We start from the raw sequence: 18,536 nt of genomic DNA, 5'->3' as shown, positions 1-18,536 counted from the left end.
GGCTTTTTAATGCTTTTATGCTACTTAATTTATCAAAAACTTAGGAATCAAGTCCATAATTGGATATTGATCCAAATGATAGTTATTCTATCATATTGTATTACTAAAACTTTATGCTTTCAAAATTATTAAAATTATCAGTAATAGCAGCGGAGCTATGGTAAATTTTTTAAAAAATTAACACATAAATCATTTTCATACATTATATGAAAAGAGGACTTCCTACCATATTCTAGGATTAATCATCCTAGGTTAATTGAATAATTCTCATCATAACCATGGAAAATTTGATTTTTATGTTTATACATAAATAGTTAATTAGAAAAAAGGAAAATTTCTAGTAATTCATTTTTATGATAAAAGAGAAATTCCCATGACAATAGAAATCCATGTATTCCAATAAGAAAGAGAAAATTTGCAATACTAAAATAATGGATATTTTATTTAAAAATTAAAGAAGAATTTTAGTTAAATTTATCTTTTTGCATAGATAAATTTAAATTATGAAAGAGGAATTCAACCATTTAAATGAGAAAAATGGAATTTTAAGTTTATTCAAAAAAATAGGTATTGGTTAAAAGAAAAAATTTTATGATAATTAAGAAAAGATGGATTTGAATTAAATCTTAGTGTCAAAAGATGAATTTCCACCATAATTCTACCTAATGAATTAAGGTCAAGAAATTATGTGGCATAAGAAATATCTTTGGATATTTTAATTGAAAAAATCACTAAATTGATATTTACCCAAAATTAGACGTTTATCTGATGGGAATCCTTGTTAAAACTAAACCGAATGAATTTGGTTAGACTACGAGAGGGACGGACAGTAACCTACTTGTCGATCTCTCGATCTGAAACTTAGTGACCAATTCCAGTTCCTAAATACAAATAATAGACTACCGCTGAACTGAACTAGTTTTCCTTGACCGAATTCACCAAGAATCTAGTTGGACAATCAAACAAAATGATGGGGAGATTACCCTGATGAGAGATCAAGGATCCTCATTATGAATCTAGGAATTATGGAAAAAGGGGTTTTGTGGAACCAATCTCAAACTAGGAATTTTACTTGCATTGGAACCTCTGTTTTTCATTCAAAGGACTGTTTTACGCCAGAATGTTGGAGGAAGCATTTGGCATATGTTTTACTAAGAGGAGGTTCGTTGGAACAGCTAGCAGGGAGTCGTCAAGGGACGTCGCTCGTCGCGGCAAAGCCTACCGAGGTCTTGAATGACCAGCCTCGGTACAGTTAAAATGGTACACTTCCGGTATGATGGGCGAGGACCGACGAAGCGGTCCCTGAGTGAAGTGTTAGGACACCTAAGGAGGATCCTAAAGGATTCTAACCAAGCGATGCACGGGCTCGCGGTTGCTAGGACACCCATGCGTACGTCAAGGAAGATTCGGATGGACTAAAAGGAAAGCTTTTTGGGAATCAAATTTGATATTGGATCTCGTTGGTTGGCCAGCTGGTCTTCAACGGAGAGTCCAGAGGACACATTTTGTAACACAATGGACTCAGAAAATTGGAGAATGATGATCAGTAAAATTATGATTTCTACTGAAGGATTGTTTTAAAGTCAGTCGAATCTGTTATAAATGGCATTTTCATATTGGGTGTGTATGTGGAATGCCTACCTTAATTTTTGCAGCTAGGGGGCCTGGGAACTCTTTTCCTCAGTACTCGGGTAAAACACAACTAAATCTTTATAAAGGAATCCCACCAATACAGTGGTCGGCGGGTGGTTGGCTAACCAGTTAGGCTGGATCGGAGGATTCCTGCGAAACAACTACATGCGATTAGTTACGATAGTTAGATTAAGTCATGAGAAGACCTTGTTCTGTGGGAGGGGATCAGCAGGCTGTGCCTCGTTAAAGGAGGAAAAAAGCGGTGATTCCATGGACCAAGTGCAAGTCTCTTCTTGATCTGACCATGTGACTTCAAGTTCGGTCAGATCAATTTAAGTAGTTAAGATTTGGACTCGTTAGAATAATTCCCCGTTGAAGATTTTCCCATGGCCGTGCCTTCGGAAGCGAGGGGAGTTTTTCTAGCTGGTTTTGGAAGAACCGGTCGGGCTAGCCTCTCATCCGGACATCTGCGGGTGAGGCCCCGAGTGTGGATGCAAGCCCTGCGTGGGAGGCCAATGCCGCTTTCTCCGTTGGAACTGCAGAGGGGGGATCTCATAAGATTTCATGTGAATCCACGGCCTCAAGATAGTGAAGTGCTAGTGAAGATCCATCTCCATGGGGGGGAGAAGAAACTTCTTAGGCTTTTTTTATGTGGATTCCTCTTTCTTGGCCAGGTGGTGGCTATGGACAACGCAGAGGTTAATCTATCTATGAAGGAATCATCACTAGATGATTTGCTAGCTACTCTTGGCTTGAAATTATTATTGTCTCCCAAGAGGGATGCTTTACTAAGCATGAAAAGGGAGATGATTTCCATCCTGTCCACAACCATGTAAACCATGTTCCAAGATTTTGTAGAAGAGTGTTCATGGTTGCCAAGACATGGACCCAATCCTCAAAGTTGTTAGGCTCTATGAGAGTTTCATAATCTTGGTTCTCATCTTCACTATCCAATAACTTGTTGCAGCATTTAAAAGAAGCATTTGTTAGTAAATACATTTTGTTGAAAATGATGCATATGCTTAACATAAATCTTTAAAATTTTAAAGCCATAATAATTAATGAGAAGCACAATTCATAAGATTACAACAATGAGAAGCACTAATCATTCAAGGGAGATTTACAAACCTATATATATGAGGGAGAATTTCAAAAATGAAGGGAAGGTACATGTGATAAGGTAATTCATCCTAAATAATATGCTAAATTATTAAGTCATTTTTGGATCTAAAAGCAGATTACATCTCTCTCTATCCTACAAAACATTGATAGGCCCACCTAATTGTTATAAAGCATTCGAGACCACAAACACATAAATATCTTTGTTTCCATAGCATCTTTATTGAACCACCTTTACAGCTACATCATGACAACTAACACTTGATGAGGAAAGGGTAACACCCACTCTTTTTTGTTGTTGTAACAAAGTGAAAGGAACATTGAAGACTCAAGCAAAGGCATAGGGGACAAGGGGAGGGTCAATTTATTGAAAACCCCTTTCCTTCATGTGATTGGATCCCCATCAATAAAGGAGGTGGTTAGGGCTCAATGTGGTAGAGGTACTGGAGTAGACAATATCCAAAGAGGTGGTTAGGGCTCAATATGGTAGGTATTAGAGTAGACAATATCCAAGCATTTTCAGTTTTTATTCTTTGCTAATTGGAAGAAAGAGTTTGTTATAGATGGTCTAGTTGTTAAACCTACTCAAAAACAAAGGGAGCTTGATAGTGTAGTTCAAGGTTGAAGATGGTGCAAGAAACAAAGTGGGATGTGTGGATCAATTTATTCATCATTACTTCATGTAAAAGTTTTAATCATATAGTTTATGTATATATATATATATATATATATAAAACCAAAGGTGCATAGAGCTACACATGAGCATTACCTATTGATTAACTAGCCTCTCTTTATCATGGCATGATGTTAAACTTTAATTGTAGTAACACTCACTAGAGAACCCCATGGAAATGATGCAAAAGAACTCTAATGTTGGAGAAAGAATGAGGACAAAGATGGAGGGATGAATGTATTTAACAATGGTACTGGTACATCCCCATCCCATGGAGAAGGTAAACCTGCACCATTATGCAAAGATGCACTGCTTACGGCTCAAACCCTAGACTTTCACGCTTATTGGTGGCAATCATAGAAATCAGGTTTATTTTCATCTCTCCAGAAGCATATGCTAAGGAGACACCCTCTTGAAATGCAAGGAGAAGGCTTCCCCATAAATCATTTTTACAGAGCATTAGATTAATCCTTCTCACTATGGGGTGAAGAGGAAATTATAATTTTGAACAAGCATTTTCTTAACACTTTAATCTAATTATAACTAAGTCTTGTTTTTAAAGGAGGTTTTTTTCAAACACCCATCAATTTGAGAAGGCTTTTTTTAAATTCGCTTATATTTTTCAAACGCTTTTTTCCATCATTTTATATTTTTCAAACACATTTTTTTCCATCAATTTGAGGCTTTTTTGAAAATTGAACGGCCTTTTGAGTTTGGCGGGTAATTTGGCGGTGCGGTGCGCTATAGATGGCGGCCCACTAAACTGGCGCCATCTCTACTGATAGGTTGATAGCTACGAGTCACGAGATACAAACCGAGCTCTGTGGCGGTCGCGGATTTGCACCGAGCTCTGGCCATGGCGTCCGCATCCCAGCTTTCTTGTGAACTCTCCAGTCGTCTCTGCACGTGGGATTTTCGCTTCTAGAAAAGCCCTTGCTTCTGGATCTCGCAATCTCTCGCTTTTTGCTACGCAATGCCAGAGCTTTAGCAGTACCCGCAAAGAACCTTTCTAGGGTTTTCCCTGCCATTTTGGGGTTTTTCCTGCCATTTAGGGTTTCCTATCAGTTTTGCAGCGGGGTGGGGTGTCCGTCTCATGGATTTGCGGGCATTAGTGTTTGATCTATGAGGAAGTTAGGGTTTCTTTTGGGGAAATAGGCTCCTTGTGAAGACATCAGGTTAGCCTTAAACCATGCCAGATGTGCTACCCTCCTGCTTTGGAGATTATCATGGATCCCATGTTTCAGAGATGGCCAGAGGCATCCCATCAGCGCAGAACCTGGTCACTTGCTTGTACAAAACCACGCTTGGAGGAGAGGAGAGTACAGGCTCATCTCCATTACCTATGGGCCAGGGTCTCTCAGTGCATGTTGATGACCCCGCCTGTTAGCTCACATGTAATGTAGCCATGAAACTGTGGCTCTTCTGGAAGAAGCAGGGCTGCAAGAGTTTTGAAATGGGGGAGCTCATAGTGCAGGTCATATGGGACCTCTCCTCTGCAAAGTACGGCTCTAGTCCGGAGCCGCAAAAGGGTTATTTTATTGCCATTGTATGCAACCAAATTGTGGTCCTCTTATTGGGGGATATGCAGAAAAAAGCTCTGAAGAAGCTGAGTCCAGGCAACATTGTTGTCCAGAAGGGAGCATGTTAGTGGAAAGCAACTCTACACCACCAGGGCACAGTTCTTCGAGAGTGGCGGTACACATGACATTGTTATAGATTGCCATACAGGGACCCAAAAGGAGCCACAACTGTCGGTACGCATTGACAAACAGGTCGTACTACAGGTAAAGCAGTTGATGTGGAAGTTCTGAGGGAACCAAACTATACACATAGATGGCATCCCCATAGAGGTTTTCTGGGATGTCCATAACTGACTATTCAACTCTGGTCACGGCAGTGGACATGCTGTGTTCATGTTCCAGACATTCAAGGCCAATGAGAAGCCATGGTTGAGAGAAGTTGGGGTATTGTCAACGACCCTTCTGCAAGGCTGTGACAATTCCTTTCTAAAAAATGCAGATAGTAAGAAATATTTGTACAAAGAAGGTTAATGTGCCTCTGTGCTGCACTGGCCCTACAGTAATAGCAACAAAAACATAGAGCTACATCAAGGACCTGTAGGTTTTTCACTGCTACTGTATGCATGGAAGAATGAGTAAAGGTTTTGCTTCAAATCTTTCAAAGATCTTGCCTGGAAGAGTCTTACTCTGTGAGTTGTACATACATGGGGATGCCTCGTTTGTCCTTGCTTTTGTCTGCTTACATAGTGTCACTATTGGGGCATTCTCTATGCTTCTAGTCCTATGGACGGGCTCCATAGTGTGGACATGACACCTCATGGTAGGGGACTTACATTTACACCAAGGGTCATGTGGAGATTTGATATCTACACTAGGGGCTTGTAGGTTGGATATGAGAGGTTGGGGACTTTAGTCCTTGCCCATATTTAGATTATGGTATTCCCATTGGCTTGGGGACATGATGTCTATGTTCAGGATGTAAGCTATATGAAAGAGAGATTGTCCAATATATTCTTATGCATGGCATATTTGCATGCTTGGAACCGTATGTTTTATTGCTTGCAATATTTATGTCTAGTTTATGGATAGGGTATGTCCTCTTCTGAAATTTAATTCTGAACACACTTGTGGGTTGTAGATGGGTGGTAGGTGTGACTTTAAACTCTTTGTTTATGCTTGCTTTACTAGAGTTGTAGCGTAATTCTATGATCTTGTAGGTCGGATAACTTATAAGTGAGTTTGGGTATTCACACTTATGGTTTCTTGCTTCTCCAACCCTTGGATCAGTCAGCAATTGAGTACTACATTGAAGTCCAGTCCTTCGGAGTCCTTTTCAATTGCAATCCCTTGGATATGTACATGCTGAAAATTCTTTTATGCATTTTTATCGATCAAAAGCTGATTTTTACCTACAAATTTCAATAAATTCATTGGTAAGAGCTTCTTCGAGTTCTTTTAACCTAGTCTACATTTGTGTTTTTGACCATTAATGTCTCCTATGTCTCGGCATGGCGAACACATGCATGTGTATGGATGTCAATGGAGTGTAGCTACTTGTGGCAAGTCATTGGGGATTCGAAAGTGAGGTTCTTTATGATAAAAGTTGTGGAATCAATCCCAAACTTTGATAAATCATGTTTGCGAAGTGTTTTCATTGCATGAATGTCATTGGAAATTTGGCATGTAAGTCCCATGAAGCTTATATAATGACGAATCCATATTACAATATTTGTATGTGGAAAACAATATTCACATGGTCAGTTCCTTTAGGTCTCATTACCATGGCCAATTACTTTAGATCTCAAAAGGACGACCAATACTTTAGGCCTCTCAAGGATATGGACCTATCCAGTTTCGAATTTATAATGGAAAGATCATTGAGGAATCATCATCACCATTATCATATTTCCCTCATAACACATATATGGGTTCACAAGGTTACATGGGAGCCGGGAGCAAACCCTTATATGCTCTTCTCGAGGGGGGTCACAACCTTGGTTAAGCATGCCAGGAGCACATCCTTATGCGCTCTTCTCGAGGAGGATCACAACCTCGAAAGACGGTGTGTGGCTAAAAATAGAGGCTGATAATGAGTGCAAACGTGTGCATGGCGTGTGTGAAGGTTTTACTTTTGAGGGTGTTGCCAGGTGTACAGGGTGGACGGCATTTGATTTGGGCTGGTTGCAGGCCTGTCCGGTGAGCGGTTTGCTGGGTTGATTTAGGCTGCTCGGTCGTCTTGAAGTTTGTGCGCGTCCAAAGGATGAGTGGGCACCAGCCGGTTTGTGTTGGAAGGTATGTGGAGATTGGGGGAGCAATTGATGATGGGGCCATGTGCCATGGTCATTGGTATGAAAGGGAGTATGGTGGCCATTTTTGAAATTCTAAAATATATATATATATGGTATAATACAAACATGGCTACAAAAGGAATGGCCACGTAGCAGCCAATGGAGCCGCCAGCATGAAGTTCTCGAAGGTGGTCGCCAAAGCGAGTGGAAGAGTGGCCAGCAGCACTTCGAGAGACTGGCGAAGGTGTGAGTCGCCAGGGAGGGAAGCCGAAGAGAGAAGTCGCCAGAGGGAGCCGACGGGGAGGAGAGCCCCGTGTGTTCTGGGGGGTGAGGCGCTGCAGATACGAGACTCTCTGGGGGAGAGTACGAGGCGAAGGGGCCGCGTGTGTTTTTGGCTAGCTGCAGCCAAAAGAGGTGAATCGTGTAGAGAGGTGGGGAACTCTCTGGGGTTCGCTGGCTGCAGCCACAGGTGCATGGAGAGAAGCGTAGGCGAAGGGAGTTCGCCGTGTACTGAGCTGAGAGACTCTCTGGGGGTCCAGTAGCGGGTAGGCTTGCTGGCGCAACAGGGAGGGAGAAGCTGAGGAGCACAGCTGCAAGTAAGAACGAGGGGGGGGCCTTTGTGTGTTTTTTGTGGGGTAGCTGCAGCCATATGCGCAGAAGGGCAAGAGACGGGATGATTGGCGACTGAGAAAAAGCCGCCTCTGGAGAGTGAGAGAGGAAGGGATGGCCGCCTCTGGATGCAAAAACAGGCGGTGCTGTGGCTAGTGACTGGAGCGATTAAAAGGAGCTGCTGGAGTGGGCTGACGGGCTGCAACAGGGTAGGTGATGAAGTGTAAGAAGGCAATGGGCTGGTGGACAGCGTGAAAGGAGGATCGTCCTTGTGAAGAGTAAGGGTTTGAAGCAGGTTCTTTTTGCTTGGGCTGGATAGTGGGCCGGTTGTCAGATTGGCGACAAAGAAAGAGGTTGCTGTGGTTTTGCTTTGGGAACTGGCAGGGTGCTGGAGGTGTAGCAGAGAACAAGAGGTCATCTGGTGAGGTGCAGAGCAGAGAGCGAGAAGGGCTGCTGCAGAAAAGCAAGAGAACGAGGGAATTTGGAGCGACCTGGAGCTGGAGCAGGCAGATTGCGAGCAGGTGCTGATAAAGCTGGTGTCTGGGATATTTGGGATATCCACCTCTGTAAAGGTCAAGGTCCTTTCTGAAATACGAGTCTTGTTCATGCTCTTTGGTCTGGTGTTCTGGTGTGTTTGCATGCGTGTGTGGAAGTGTGGCATGCTATAAGGGTGTAGACAGCTCTACCGCTTCCGTGCCATCAACGGTCCCATGTGGACACCACTCAAATGGCACCACATGGCGACTTTCTAGTGGCATCACCAATCAGTACACTCTACACTGATTCTCATCTTATCATATGCATCACATTAACATGGGCAACGGTACTTGGGGCCAAAAATTAAACAATGCTTTTCAAGCAACTGTGTTAATCAATTCTTTATCAAACATTAGAAAACCAGACTTCATTTTCCATTTCTTTTGCTAGACATGAGTCTCGTATAATGAAAAGAGTCTTGGATCTTTCCCACATTCCACAATCATGATAAGTAAGCCATACTCAAAAAATATATTCTCAAGGACAATTGAAAACTTTCTTAAGAACATCTCCAAATCACAATTGGATTTTACTTCATCTAGTTCACATGATTCCACTTCCTTTGTTCCTTTTCTCTTTTTGAGTGGGTCAAGATTAGGTCTGAGATTAGAGATGAAGGTTCTATCTCAGCCAATAACTTCAAAAAGCCTCATTGCATTAGTCCTTCGAGTTATAAATGGTTCCCATTTCTAGTCTCTCCTCGAAAAAATGTTTTTTTTCAACCCTTAAAATTAAACGTAATGCTTAAGCTTAATGGGGATTTACACCTCTTAATATTAAAGGCAATGCTTAGGCTTAACTAGGGTTTACACTTGAAAATCACTTGGAATCATACAAATGCTGAGCTTCATGACTAAAATATACAGATTTGATCCCTTAAAATTAAAAGATTCTAATTGATTTCTGAATTGAAAATTACACTACAAACGGGGTTATGTGAGAACTGCTCCCATCAACGCTTATTCAATTAAATTGGCTAAGATAACTAAGACCATCAATATCTATGTGGAGGAATATGATTGTGCAAAGTTTTCTAATTTGGGCAACGTCTTTTATCCTCATCTTGATCTCTATCAAGGAGAATGATTGTACAAAAGTTCCTAATTTGGGCAACGTGTTTTATCCTCATCACAGGAGCTTGTTAGCAAGGGCTTAGGACTTTGTGCAGTCTTGATTATGGAACACAAGTCTGAATGGTCGCTACTGTGGATGTTTCAAGCTTGAATTTTTCACCTGATAGATGCCTTCTTTTAGTGCGTAGATCCAAAGCTTTTTAACACTGGAATCTCAACAAGCTTGAAACTTGGTTAATAAACAAACAAGATTTTCCTAACATTTACTTTTGATCATGCTTTCACAAAAGAAGATCTTATTAGTAGATTATGTTAATCATCACGATTTGCCTTAAGCTTTTAAATAATTATCAGAATACTTCTTTGTCAAGCATCTAATCCAGAGATCTTTTTCTTCAACTCATCAAGTTGAAGTCATAAACATGATTAAAGAAGATTATGAAGGTTACTCCTTTTATCTTTTGTTTCTAATCTTAAGGTTGTGGCTTCTTAGCCAACCCATATAACATGGTTACACTCGTAATGTTTTAAGCTTAATTACTTTTGCCATACTTTTGTAATGAAGCTACATCGATTCCTAGCATATCATAACTTGGTTATGTTGTGATCACTTAAGCTTTAACAAGCTTAACACTAAACGTGAAAGAAGAAACATATAAAGTTATGCTAAATCCTTGATTCACAAGAAGAGACTTTTGACTTCAAACCAATGCTAGAAGCTTAAAATTAATCTCTAGTTGACCATACTTAGATACACCATATGGGACTAGTTAAACATACTTAGATACACCATATGGGATGCAAAAGAACCTAGACAAGAGATCTTGAACTTCAACAAGAGTGAAGGGATCTCATTAAGACAAGATTACCTATTAAAAAAAGATTATGTGAACTTGAGAGAGAGAGAGCTCTCAAGATTACCTATAAGAAAAAGATTATGTGAACTTGAGAGAGAGAGAGCTCTCTTTTTATAGGCAAAAAAAGATTACTGTAAGAAAAAGATTACGTGAACTTGATAGAGAGAGCTCTCTTTTTATAGGCAAAAATTTAATGCTTTAGTTTTCCTCACCCTCTTAATTTCTTCACATGGGCTCACTCACTTTCTTCATACATGCCGTTTCTTGAGCCCTGAGATTCATTTAAGGCCTTTCAAATCAAGGCTTATTTTATCTAAGATTTTCCAATGCTCTTATTTTCCTTCAAGTTTTAATATTCCTAGGGGATACTAAACCAAAACTTGTTCCCACAAAGTTCCTTCTTTTTAGGGCCTTTCATTCTTGATAATTACATACGAAGCATAACTTGGGACTCTCTTATTTAAAGTAGATGCATTTTAGAGGTGATGATGACGTTTCATAGGCCATTCTCTTATCGATTGTTGAGGTCTAGCCTCAGCACTATATGGCATGGTGTCTTTGAGACCCCATATAGTGCCAGGGGAGGTCTGGCTGGTCTTATGTACCTTTCTCTCACAGTCCAAGGTGACTTGGGATAGATATTCATCGGATGCTTTTTATGACTTATAAAACGGAGGCTACTAGCATCATGTTAGGGTCCTAGGGTTATAATTTGTCAACAACTAAGCATCCTTTATGTTTTTTTACGAAGGTAGTCCTTTATACGATAACCATGCTTCATTTCACTATTTTTTCCTAAAAATATCTAATATTGCTTCAATTCTATTCGGAGACTCGGTTTCACATTTTGTCTTCTTCTCCAATATTGTTAAAATATTTAGACGATAAAATTTGATAGGATCCCAAATGACCATTTTCAAAGATTTCTTAAATGATAAGTATTCTAATCCCAAATGACCTTTTTCAAAGATTTCCACTAACTAGGCTAACTTTATGGTTTCCATCACAACTTGTACTTTAAAAATTTGTCACGTTTAAGGTTGAAACTGAGTTTTGTTTTAAAAAATTTCTATTGACTAGGCTAACTTTATGGTTTTTAACTTGTACTTTAAAAATATGTCTTGTTCAAGGTCTAAATTGAGTTTTTTTTTCACACACGAGTGCCTGAGACTAAAATAAAATTTTCATTCGAATGGATTTTCAAAATTGAAACTTTATTTCTCAAGGATAATTTTCTCTCTAGCTTTTTACTTGGTAAATGCAGTAATTTTTACATACTGGTTGTGGGCTTAGGGAAGGATCTTACATACTGGTTGTGGGCTTAGGGAAGGATCTTACAATGATGCATCAGAATTTGTTGTATCAAAAATTGGTGTCAAACCAAGAGAGATGTCCCCGTCTTTTCTCATTAATCAAGGTGATGTGGTGGAGGGAAGAGAGGGTGAGCTTATGTTCAAAAAGCCATCTCGTCCAAATCCTCTTATTAGAGTTGCAAGATGAAATCTGTAATCCATTAAGAAAGGGAAGAGGTGTCACTAACCTCTTGCCATGCCTCTGCTACCTATGGAACCCCATCTCATAGGCATGCCTCTTCACTTCTAGGTACACATCGGAATTGACTCATGGATCTTGCAACAACTATCCAAGCCATAAAGGATTGGCCAGAGCTCAAATCCATACTTGAAGTTTGCAATTTTCTTGGTTTATGCTCATATTACAGGAGGTTCATATTTCATTTTGCAATGATTTACCATGAAAATCGACTCATGGATCTTGTAACTATCCGAGCCATAAAGGACTGTCTAGAGCTCAAATCCATAAATGAAATTTGCAATTTCCTTGGTTTATGCCCATATTATAGGAGGTTCATATTTCATTTTACAATGATTTACCTCATCATTGCATGAACTTACCAAGAAACAGGCTATGTTTTAATGGTCAAAACCTAAAATTGATGCTTTCTTAAAGCTCAAGAATGCCATTACATCAAGACGAGTTTTGGTGATTCTTGATTTACAAAAGCCATTTAGTGTTGAATGTGATGCATGTGGTTAGCAGTTGCATAGGAGCTATCATAAAAAAAGAAGGGCATGCCACCGCTCAGTGTTAAATGTGATGCATGTGGCAGTTCCATAGGAGTTTTCCTAAATCGAGAAGGACATGTCATTGCATATATGAGAGAAGAAAGTTGCATGATGCCTAGCTTCGACTCCTCACACAACGTGCCATTGAGGAGCATACATATATACATGATGCGATATTATTAAACATGTTACTTGTATGGTAAAGGTTTATTACATGGAGAAAGAAGAACCCAAAAGAGGTAAGAGGAGGCTGCTAAAAGTAGATTTTTTAAAAATAATGAAGTGGTACCTGTAGAGCTTCTTGATGAGCAGTGCCAAGGTACCTGAGGATGGATCTTACTTAATTCCCAGTTAAGCAGAGGTAGAATTGGAAGGAATTTGATGTATTGAAATCTTTTTAAAAGTTTTTGGCAATTGAACATATTCAAGATGAAGTTGTTCTTGTAGGATTGATGTTAACCAACATATGAGTCAATATGCACATATGAATTTTCCCAACATATGAATCAACATGTACATATATCAATAAAATAGTCCAACATATGCATGTCCTTTTAGATATAGTTTTTAGATGTATCAGTGGATTTGTGCATATACAAATTGAACTTGTCCTTTTTAGAAATGTTCACTTATCTAATTAGAAGATGAAATTTCATGTGGATAAATGAAAACTTATGCATATGAATATAGCAAGAAAATGGAAATATCCATGTTTAGATATCTATGATGTATTTTTCAAGCTGTCTATATGTTAATATAATAGTTTGCATACAACTAACGTAAATAGACAACTGTAAGTTTTTTAATTCAAAAAGTGAGTTTTGTGTTTTTAAGGTTTCTTTTAATACAAACAACACATACACAACCAATTTTTCTTTCAATTTAGAGGAATAAACACAATAATTTTAGATTTTTTAAAAGACCATGTTCAAATGAACATGGGAGGAAAAAGCACTTCTCAAGCATGCAAAGCTAGCCAAGTAAAGTAGGAAATGGAAGGCAATTGGTTGTCATTTTGAGGCTACATCCCTTTTGACATGGATTCCTGTAATGAGGTCCACCTACTCTTGACTACTTCAACATCCATGACTAGGTGTTCTTATTCCGAGGTTGCATCCTTTTTAACATGGATGCCTTTAATGATGTCTTACATACTCTTGGCTACTTCAATATCCTTATCTTGAAAGTTGTATCCCTTTTGACATAGATGCCTTTAATGAGGTCTACCTACACTTGCTACTTCCATATCCTTGTCTTGTAGGTTATTTGCTATATTGTTGGGATGGATTCTTATCTTGTAGGTTGTCTATTAGGTTAGTAAATAAATCTTGTGACTCCCTTGGTGTTATTTATTTACCTCCTTTTGTGAGTAACAGGTTCTTGTGTCTACTCTCCTTGTTGAGAGAGTAGGTTCTTATGTCTACTTTCATTTTTGAGAGAGTAGGTTCTTATGTATACTTTTGTAAAGATTTTCTATAAGCTATGGTGTTGAATCCCAAAGGGCTTAATGAATGTTTTAAGTCATGCCATTATGCTAAGTTCTTTGGAACCCACAATGTTTGAGGTTTCTATTAGGGTTATGTTGGTTTTTGTGGAAGAGGTGGTAGGTTACCCCTATTTCTAGACTTCTAAGTTTTGTGTTATTGAGTGAAACTTGGGTTGGCAAGGTTGAAATTGAATTTCCACCCTCACAGTAGCCTTGAGCTACCATTAACTAATTTTCTACCCATCTTTTGATACTTTTTTTTAGATATTTGGAAAATGATTTCCATGGTGGATTTACCTTCTTTGTGGTGTGGTTGAAGGTTTGGGACCCTTGTTGGCATTATTTTACAAGGAAGCATTAGATTTTGTGGATTGATGAGGCTTGGGTATTTAGTAGAGGGGCTACCAATGTCATGGTCATTTCAATGTGACGTTTGGTGTTATTTGTCGACCATGTAGGGATGCTTTCAAGAGTGGCTATTGATCAGATGAGGTTTTTATGATGGAATCCTTTGTCTCTTTTGGTGAGGTTGGTTAAGAGGGGCTCTCAAAGCACAAGCTTTATTATGGAATACTACCGACATAGAGGGTCTTCATTATTATTGACATTTGTTGGAAAGGTTAGAGAGGCTATACCCTTTTAAAGAGGGTTTAATGTTAGTGTCATGGAAATACTCATATCAGTTTAGGAGTGGTTGTTGTCTATGAGATTGTAGAATCAAAGATAGAAGCATGTTTCTTAAATAAAGAAAATGGAGTGGAAGGAGTCGAGGCTTTGTTCGAGAGGGTTCTTTTATGGAAAAGGCAAGCCGAGGATCCATTAAAGAGGGTTTTTAATATGGAAAAGGAAAATCTTTAAGAAGAGGGGCTTTTGATGGAAGCTACTAGACTTTTTCATTGGAGCATCATAGAGATCACTCAATGTAGGATCTTTTTTATTGCAAAATGGTACTACCATCATAAAGATTACTCAATGTAGGATACTACTTATTACAAGATGGTACTGTCAAGAATCAACCTGCGGAAGTGTTACACACACGCACACGTAGAGAGAGAGAGATGGAGCCGAATAAGCTTGACTTTATTAGCAATGAATAGGTGATGAGATACAATAGTGGGCATGGGTATTTATACCCTTATGTTGGAAATGGCCGACCCAAAAGCATTAAATAAATAAATAGATAAGTGCCTTTCTTAGACCCTGTTCCCACATGAGGTACTACTTTTAACACCCTCTCTGTAGCTCATAGTGGGCATAGATGAACAAGCCAAGCCGATGTAGATGCAACCATGGACACTCCAGCACTGCAGTTACTGGATACACCTCGGAGAATGCACCAATCAACCTGTCTTCACAAAAAATGCCATCTTGAGCTTCAGCTGCCACATAGAATAATGAATTACAGACAACTCCACATCCATGATCCCCCATTCGTTGAACTGCGAACACACACGTTCAAGAGATCTCCTGAACATTGAACTGTCAACACATGACCTCCAAAGTCCTCTGACAATGAACTAGGAACTCATCCCGTCCATAATGTTACCACAATGAACTGCAAACAAAAGCACGTCCATAGTGTTGTCAAGCCGTTCGTCTCGCCAGATGCATGTGCTTTGAACTCCGTCACACGGTTCCAATACACCTGATGGAAGCTTTGATTAGCCCCCTCTCCCCCACACGTGCCTCTCTCTGGCTGAAACATGTGAGGGGATTTCCCTTTATCAGTATGCTAGAATCGACACCTCCCAATCCCCCTCTGCTTCAATGGCCCGAAGGAGATATGGAGTGTTACTGCTCCACAAAGAAGAAGATCTAGATCCATATGGTCTGACATATATCCAAAGCATAGACTTCATCCATGTCCTTGATGACGACCAGCTGAATAACTTGTATTCAATCCTCCGTGAACTGGAAAGTGCCCAAGTACAGCGGTCAAGGTACTTCGAGTCATATCTGGGACCCAAATTACCGATACCAAAGTCACTTTGTCCTTTTGTCCACTGGTGCGGATAATCATGCCTTCTCATAGCCAATACCAAAAGATTTTGCCACAGTATATTGTCCGGACCGTGTCGATCAATGCTGTTTGGACACTCCATTGGGTTCCACTCTGCAATGTCAACATGGCGAAGAAAGAAAAACACATGGCTATCAATCAATCGAGATGTAAAGCTCGCAATCATCAGCTCTGCGATATGAGCACCGGGGCTTTGAGCACGGGAACTAATCTCAAGGGAGGCCATCTCCAAGCTTGGCCATAGAACTCGCGGAAATATGTCGTGTGGGAACTAATGCTTGCACACAAGCTTTTAATAAGATTAAAAAATGCTTAGCCAGCTCACGAGCCACGTGTCGACCTCCTGCTGTCCACAGCCACCTGTGTGCGCCTCCACGTGGCCACCTTCTACTGCAGCTGCTTGTACGTTCTTGCTTTGCCAAGCAGGCATGGTCACCCTTTGCGTGCTCCCTTCTTGGCTACACACCAACAACCTCCAGTCGCCTTTTGCCTTGCTCTTGCTGCTGTGCAGCTTTTCTGCTATCGTGCACCCTCTGTCGGCTTGCAGAAAATGCAAAGCCAGCCCTTCTCACGGCTGCACTTCACTTTGCCTTTCTCACGGCTGCTCTCCTCCGGTGCCTTTGCTCACTGTAGCTACTTATGGTGTGCAAGCTTGCGCCACCAAGCACTTACTGGAGCAGAAACGCAGCCGGTTGCTCACGCTGCCCTTGCCGCCGCTTGCCAGAAAAAACGCAGCCCTTCGTCTTCTCCTTCGTGCGCAATGTGTAGCCAAGAATCATGAGCTCTGCTCTGATACCATGTCAAGAATCAACCTGCGGAAGCGTTACACACACGCACACGTAGAGAGAGAGAGATGGAGCCGAATAAGCTTGACTTTATTAGCAATGAATAGGTGATGAGATACAATAGTGGGCATGGGTATTTATACCCTTATGTTGGAAATGGCTGACCCAAAAGCATTAAATAAATAAATAGATAAGTGCCTTTCTTAGACCCTGTTCCCACATGAGGTACTACTTTTAACAGGTACTACCATCTTCACCTTGCAAAATGATCCTCTATATGGGTCACTTACTCAATTGACTATAATTCATTTAAAGTACATGACCCATCTAGAGGACCCATCCATACACCACCAAAAAGATTTCACGCTCAAGTGTTTCTAGAATTCGCATTTCATTGTATCACCTACTATAAATATGGTTTGTTTTAAATGTCCCAAAATTTCAATAGGTTCCCCTCTAGCATTTAGCACATCAAAAATTTCATGGGATGTCCCAAATCTTTCCAAGATTCCCAAGACATGATATTGTGACGCATCCCATATTACTATTGCTCTTTTCCATTCAACAGTCTTTACCCACATTGGAAATTCTAGCCATACACTGAGAGGTGTCTCAAGAGGAAATATTGTGCCTATAGTTTCTTGTTCATTTTTTGGGAATCGGTGCACTCTGTGTAATACTATAGGTCCACTGATCATACTTATTTAAGACTTCTTTGTATGATATACACATAAACCATATTTTGTGGGTCCTAAAAACATATATTGTACACACTACGTTGGCTCCATAGAGAAATCTTCCTTTTGGGTTTGGATTTATCATAAATGTGGTTCAATTTTGATAGGTGACCGAGAAGTTTGATAATCCTAACGACATTTTGATAGGTTAGGATTGTCAACTTATGGGTCACCTATCAAAATTGAGCCACAAAAGTGCTTCCTTACTATGTTCTTGAGGGGTTTCAACAAAAATCTTGTACCCCTCAACAAAAATCTTGTTCACAGCCTTGGGTGGTGCATTGGGTTTAGTTCTTGCATCTAATTTTAAGATGCACTACATGGGGTGTTGGACATTGTTTCAACACATGATCCTCCTTGGACCACCTATTCCCCTTGTTCTTTCCCATGTAACAAGAACAAACTTTATTTTGGACACTTGTAAAACAAGTGCCTTATAGGTGGGTTTCTTGTGTTCCAAGACAGCATGAGAGGTTGATGCCTCAACATCATGTGCAGTAGCCCTTACCGCTTTTGAAGTTAGGTATTTCAATGGTTTCTTTCCTTTTCCTTAGGTCTTTCCTTAACCCATGCAATTTGTTTCTACTTTGTCCCCTTGGGTTTAGGAGCTTGTGAGTCATGTTTCGGTTTCTATTTTAAGACATTTTCCTCCACCCATTGTTGTGAATTGTTATCTATTACAAGATTTTTGGCTTCTTTTTCTTACACCTAGAGTGATTTGTGCATAGGGTCCCTTGGATTTGACATTCAATATGCTACATAGGGTCCCTTGTATTTGAGGTGACATTTGTGAATATGCTACACATGATTAGGGACATTGAGATATGTCATAACCCAAAGTTTTACAATGAGTTGGGGTGGTAGAGTGATGGCACTTTACACAACACATTTAGTCCATAATATAAGTTGGGGTGGTAGTGTTAGCACTGTACACAACATGTTTGGTCCACAATTTGAAGGGGTTTCATGGATTATTTTTTATTGATCTCATCCCCTTCTTGGAAATTTTTTTGGTAAATGTTTTGAAGCATATTGAGTTTGGGCGGCAACAATCCATTCAGATCCCAAAATTAAATATGCTTCCAACACGTACTCAAGCACAAATAACTTCCAATT

At 39.9% G+C, this 18,536-nt stretch overlaps 1 pseudogene; it reads left to right on the top strand.

Moving 5' to 3' along the window:
• Nucleotides 1–4,243: 4,243 nt before the first annotated feature.
• Nucleotides 4,244–5,837, top strand: LOC147603361 (uncharacterized; annotated as a pseudogene).
• The last annotated feature ends 12,699 nt before the right edge of the window (nt 5,838–18,536 follow it).

The sequence above is a fragment of the Cibotium barometz genome, chromosome 64 (assembly GCF_041138505.1).
Source record: "Cibotium barometz isolate CiBa-2024 chromosome 64, ASM4113850v1, whole genome shotgun sequence".
NCBI lineage: Eukaryota > Viridiplantae > Streptophyta > Polypodiopsida > Cyatheales > Cibotiaceae > Cibotium > Cibotium barometz.
This window is presented reverse-complemented; position numbering and strand designations above follow the sequence as displayed.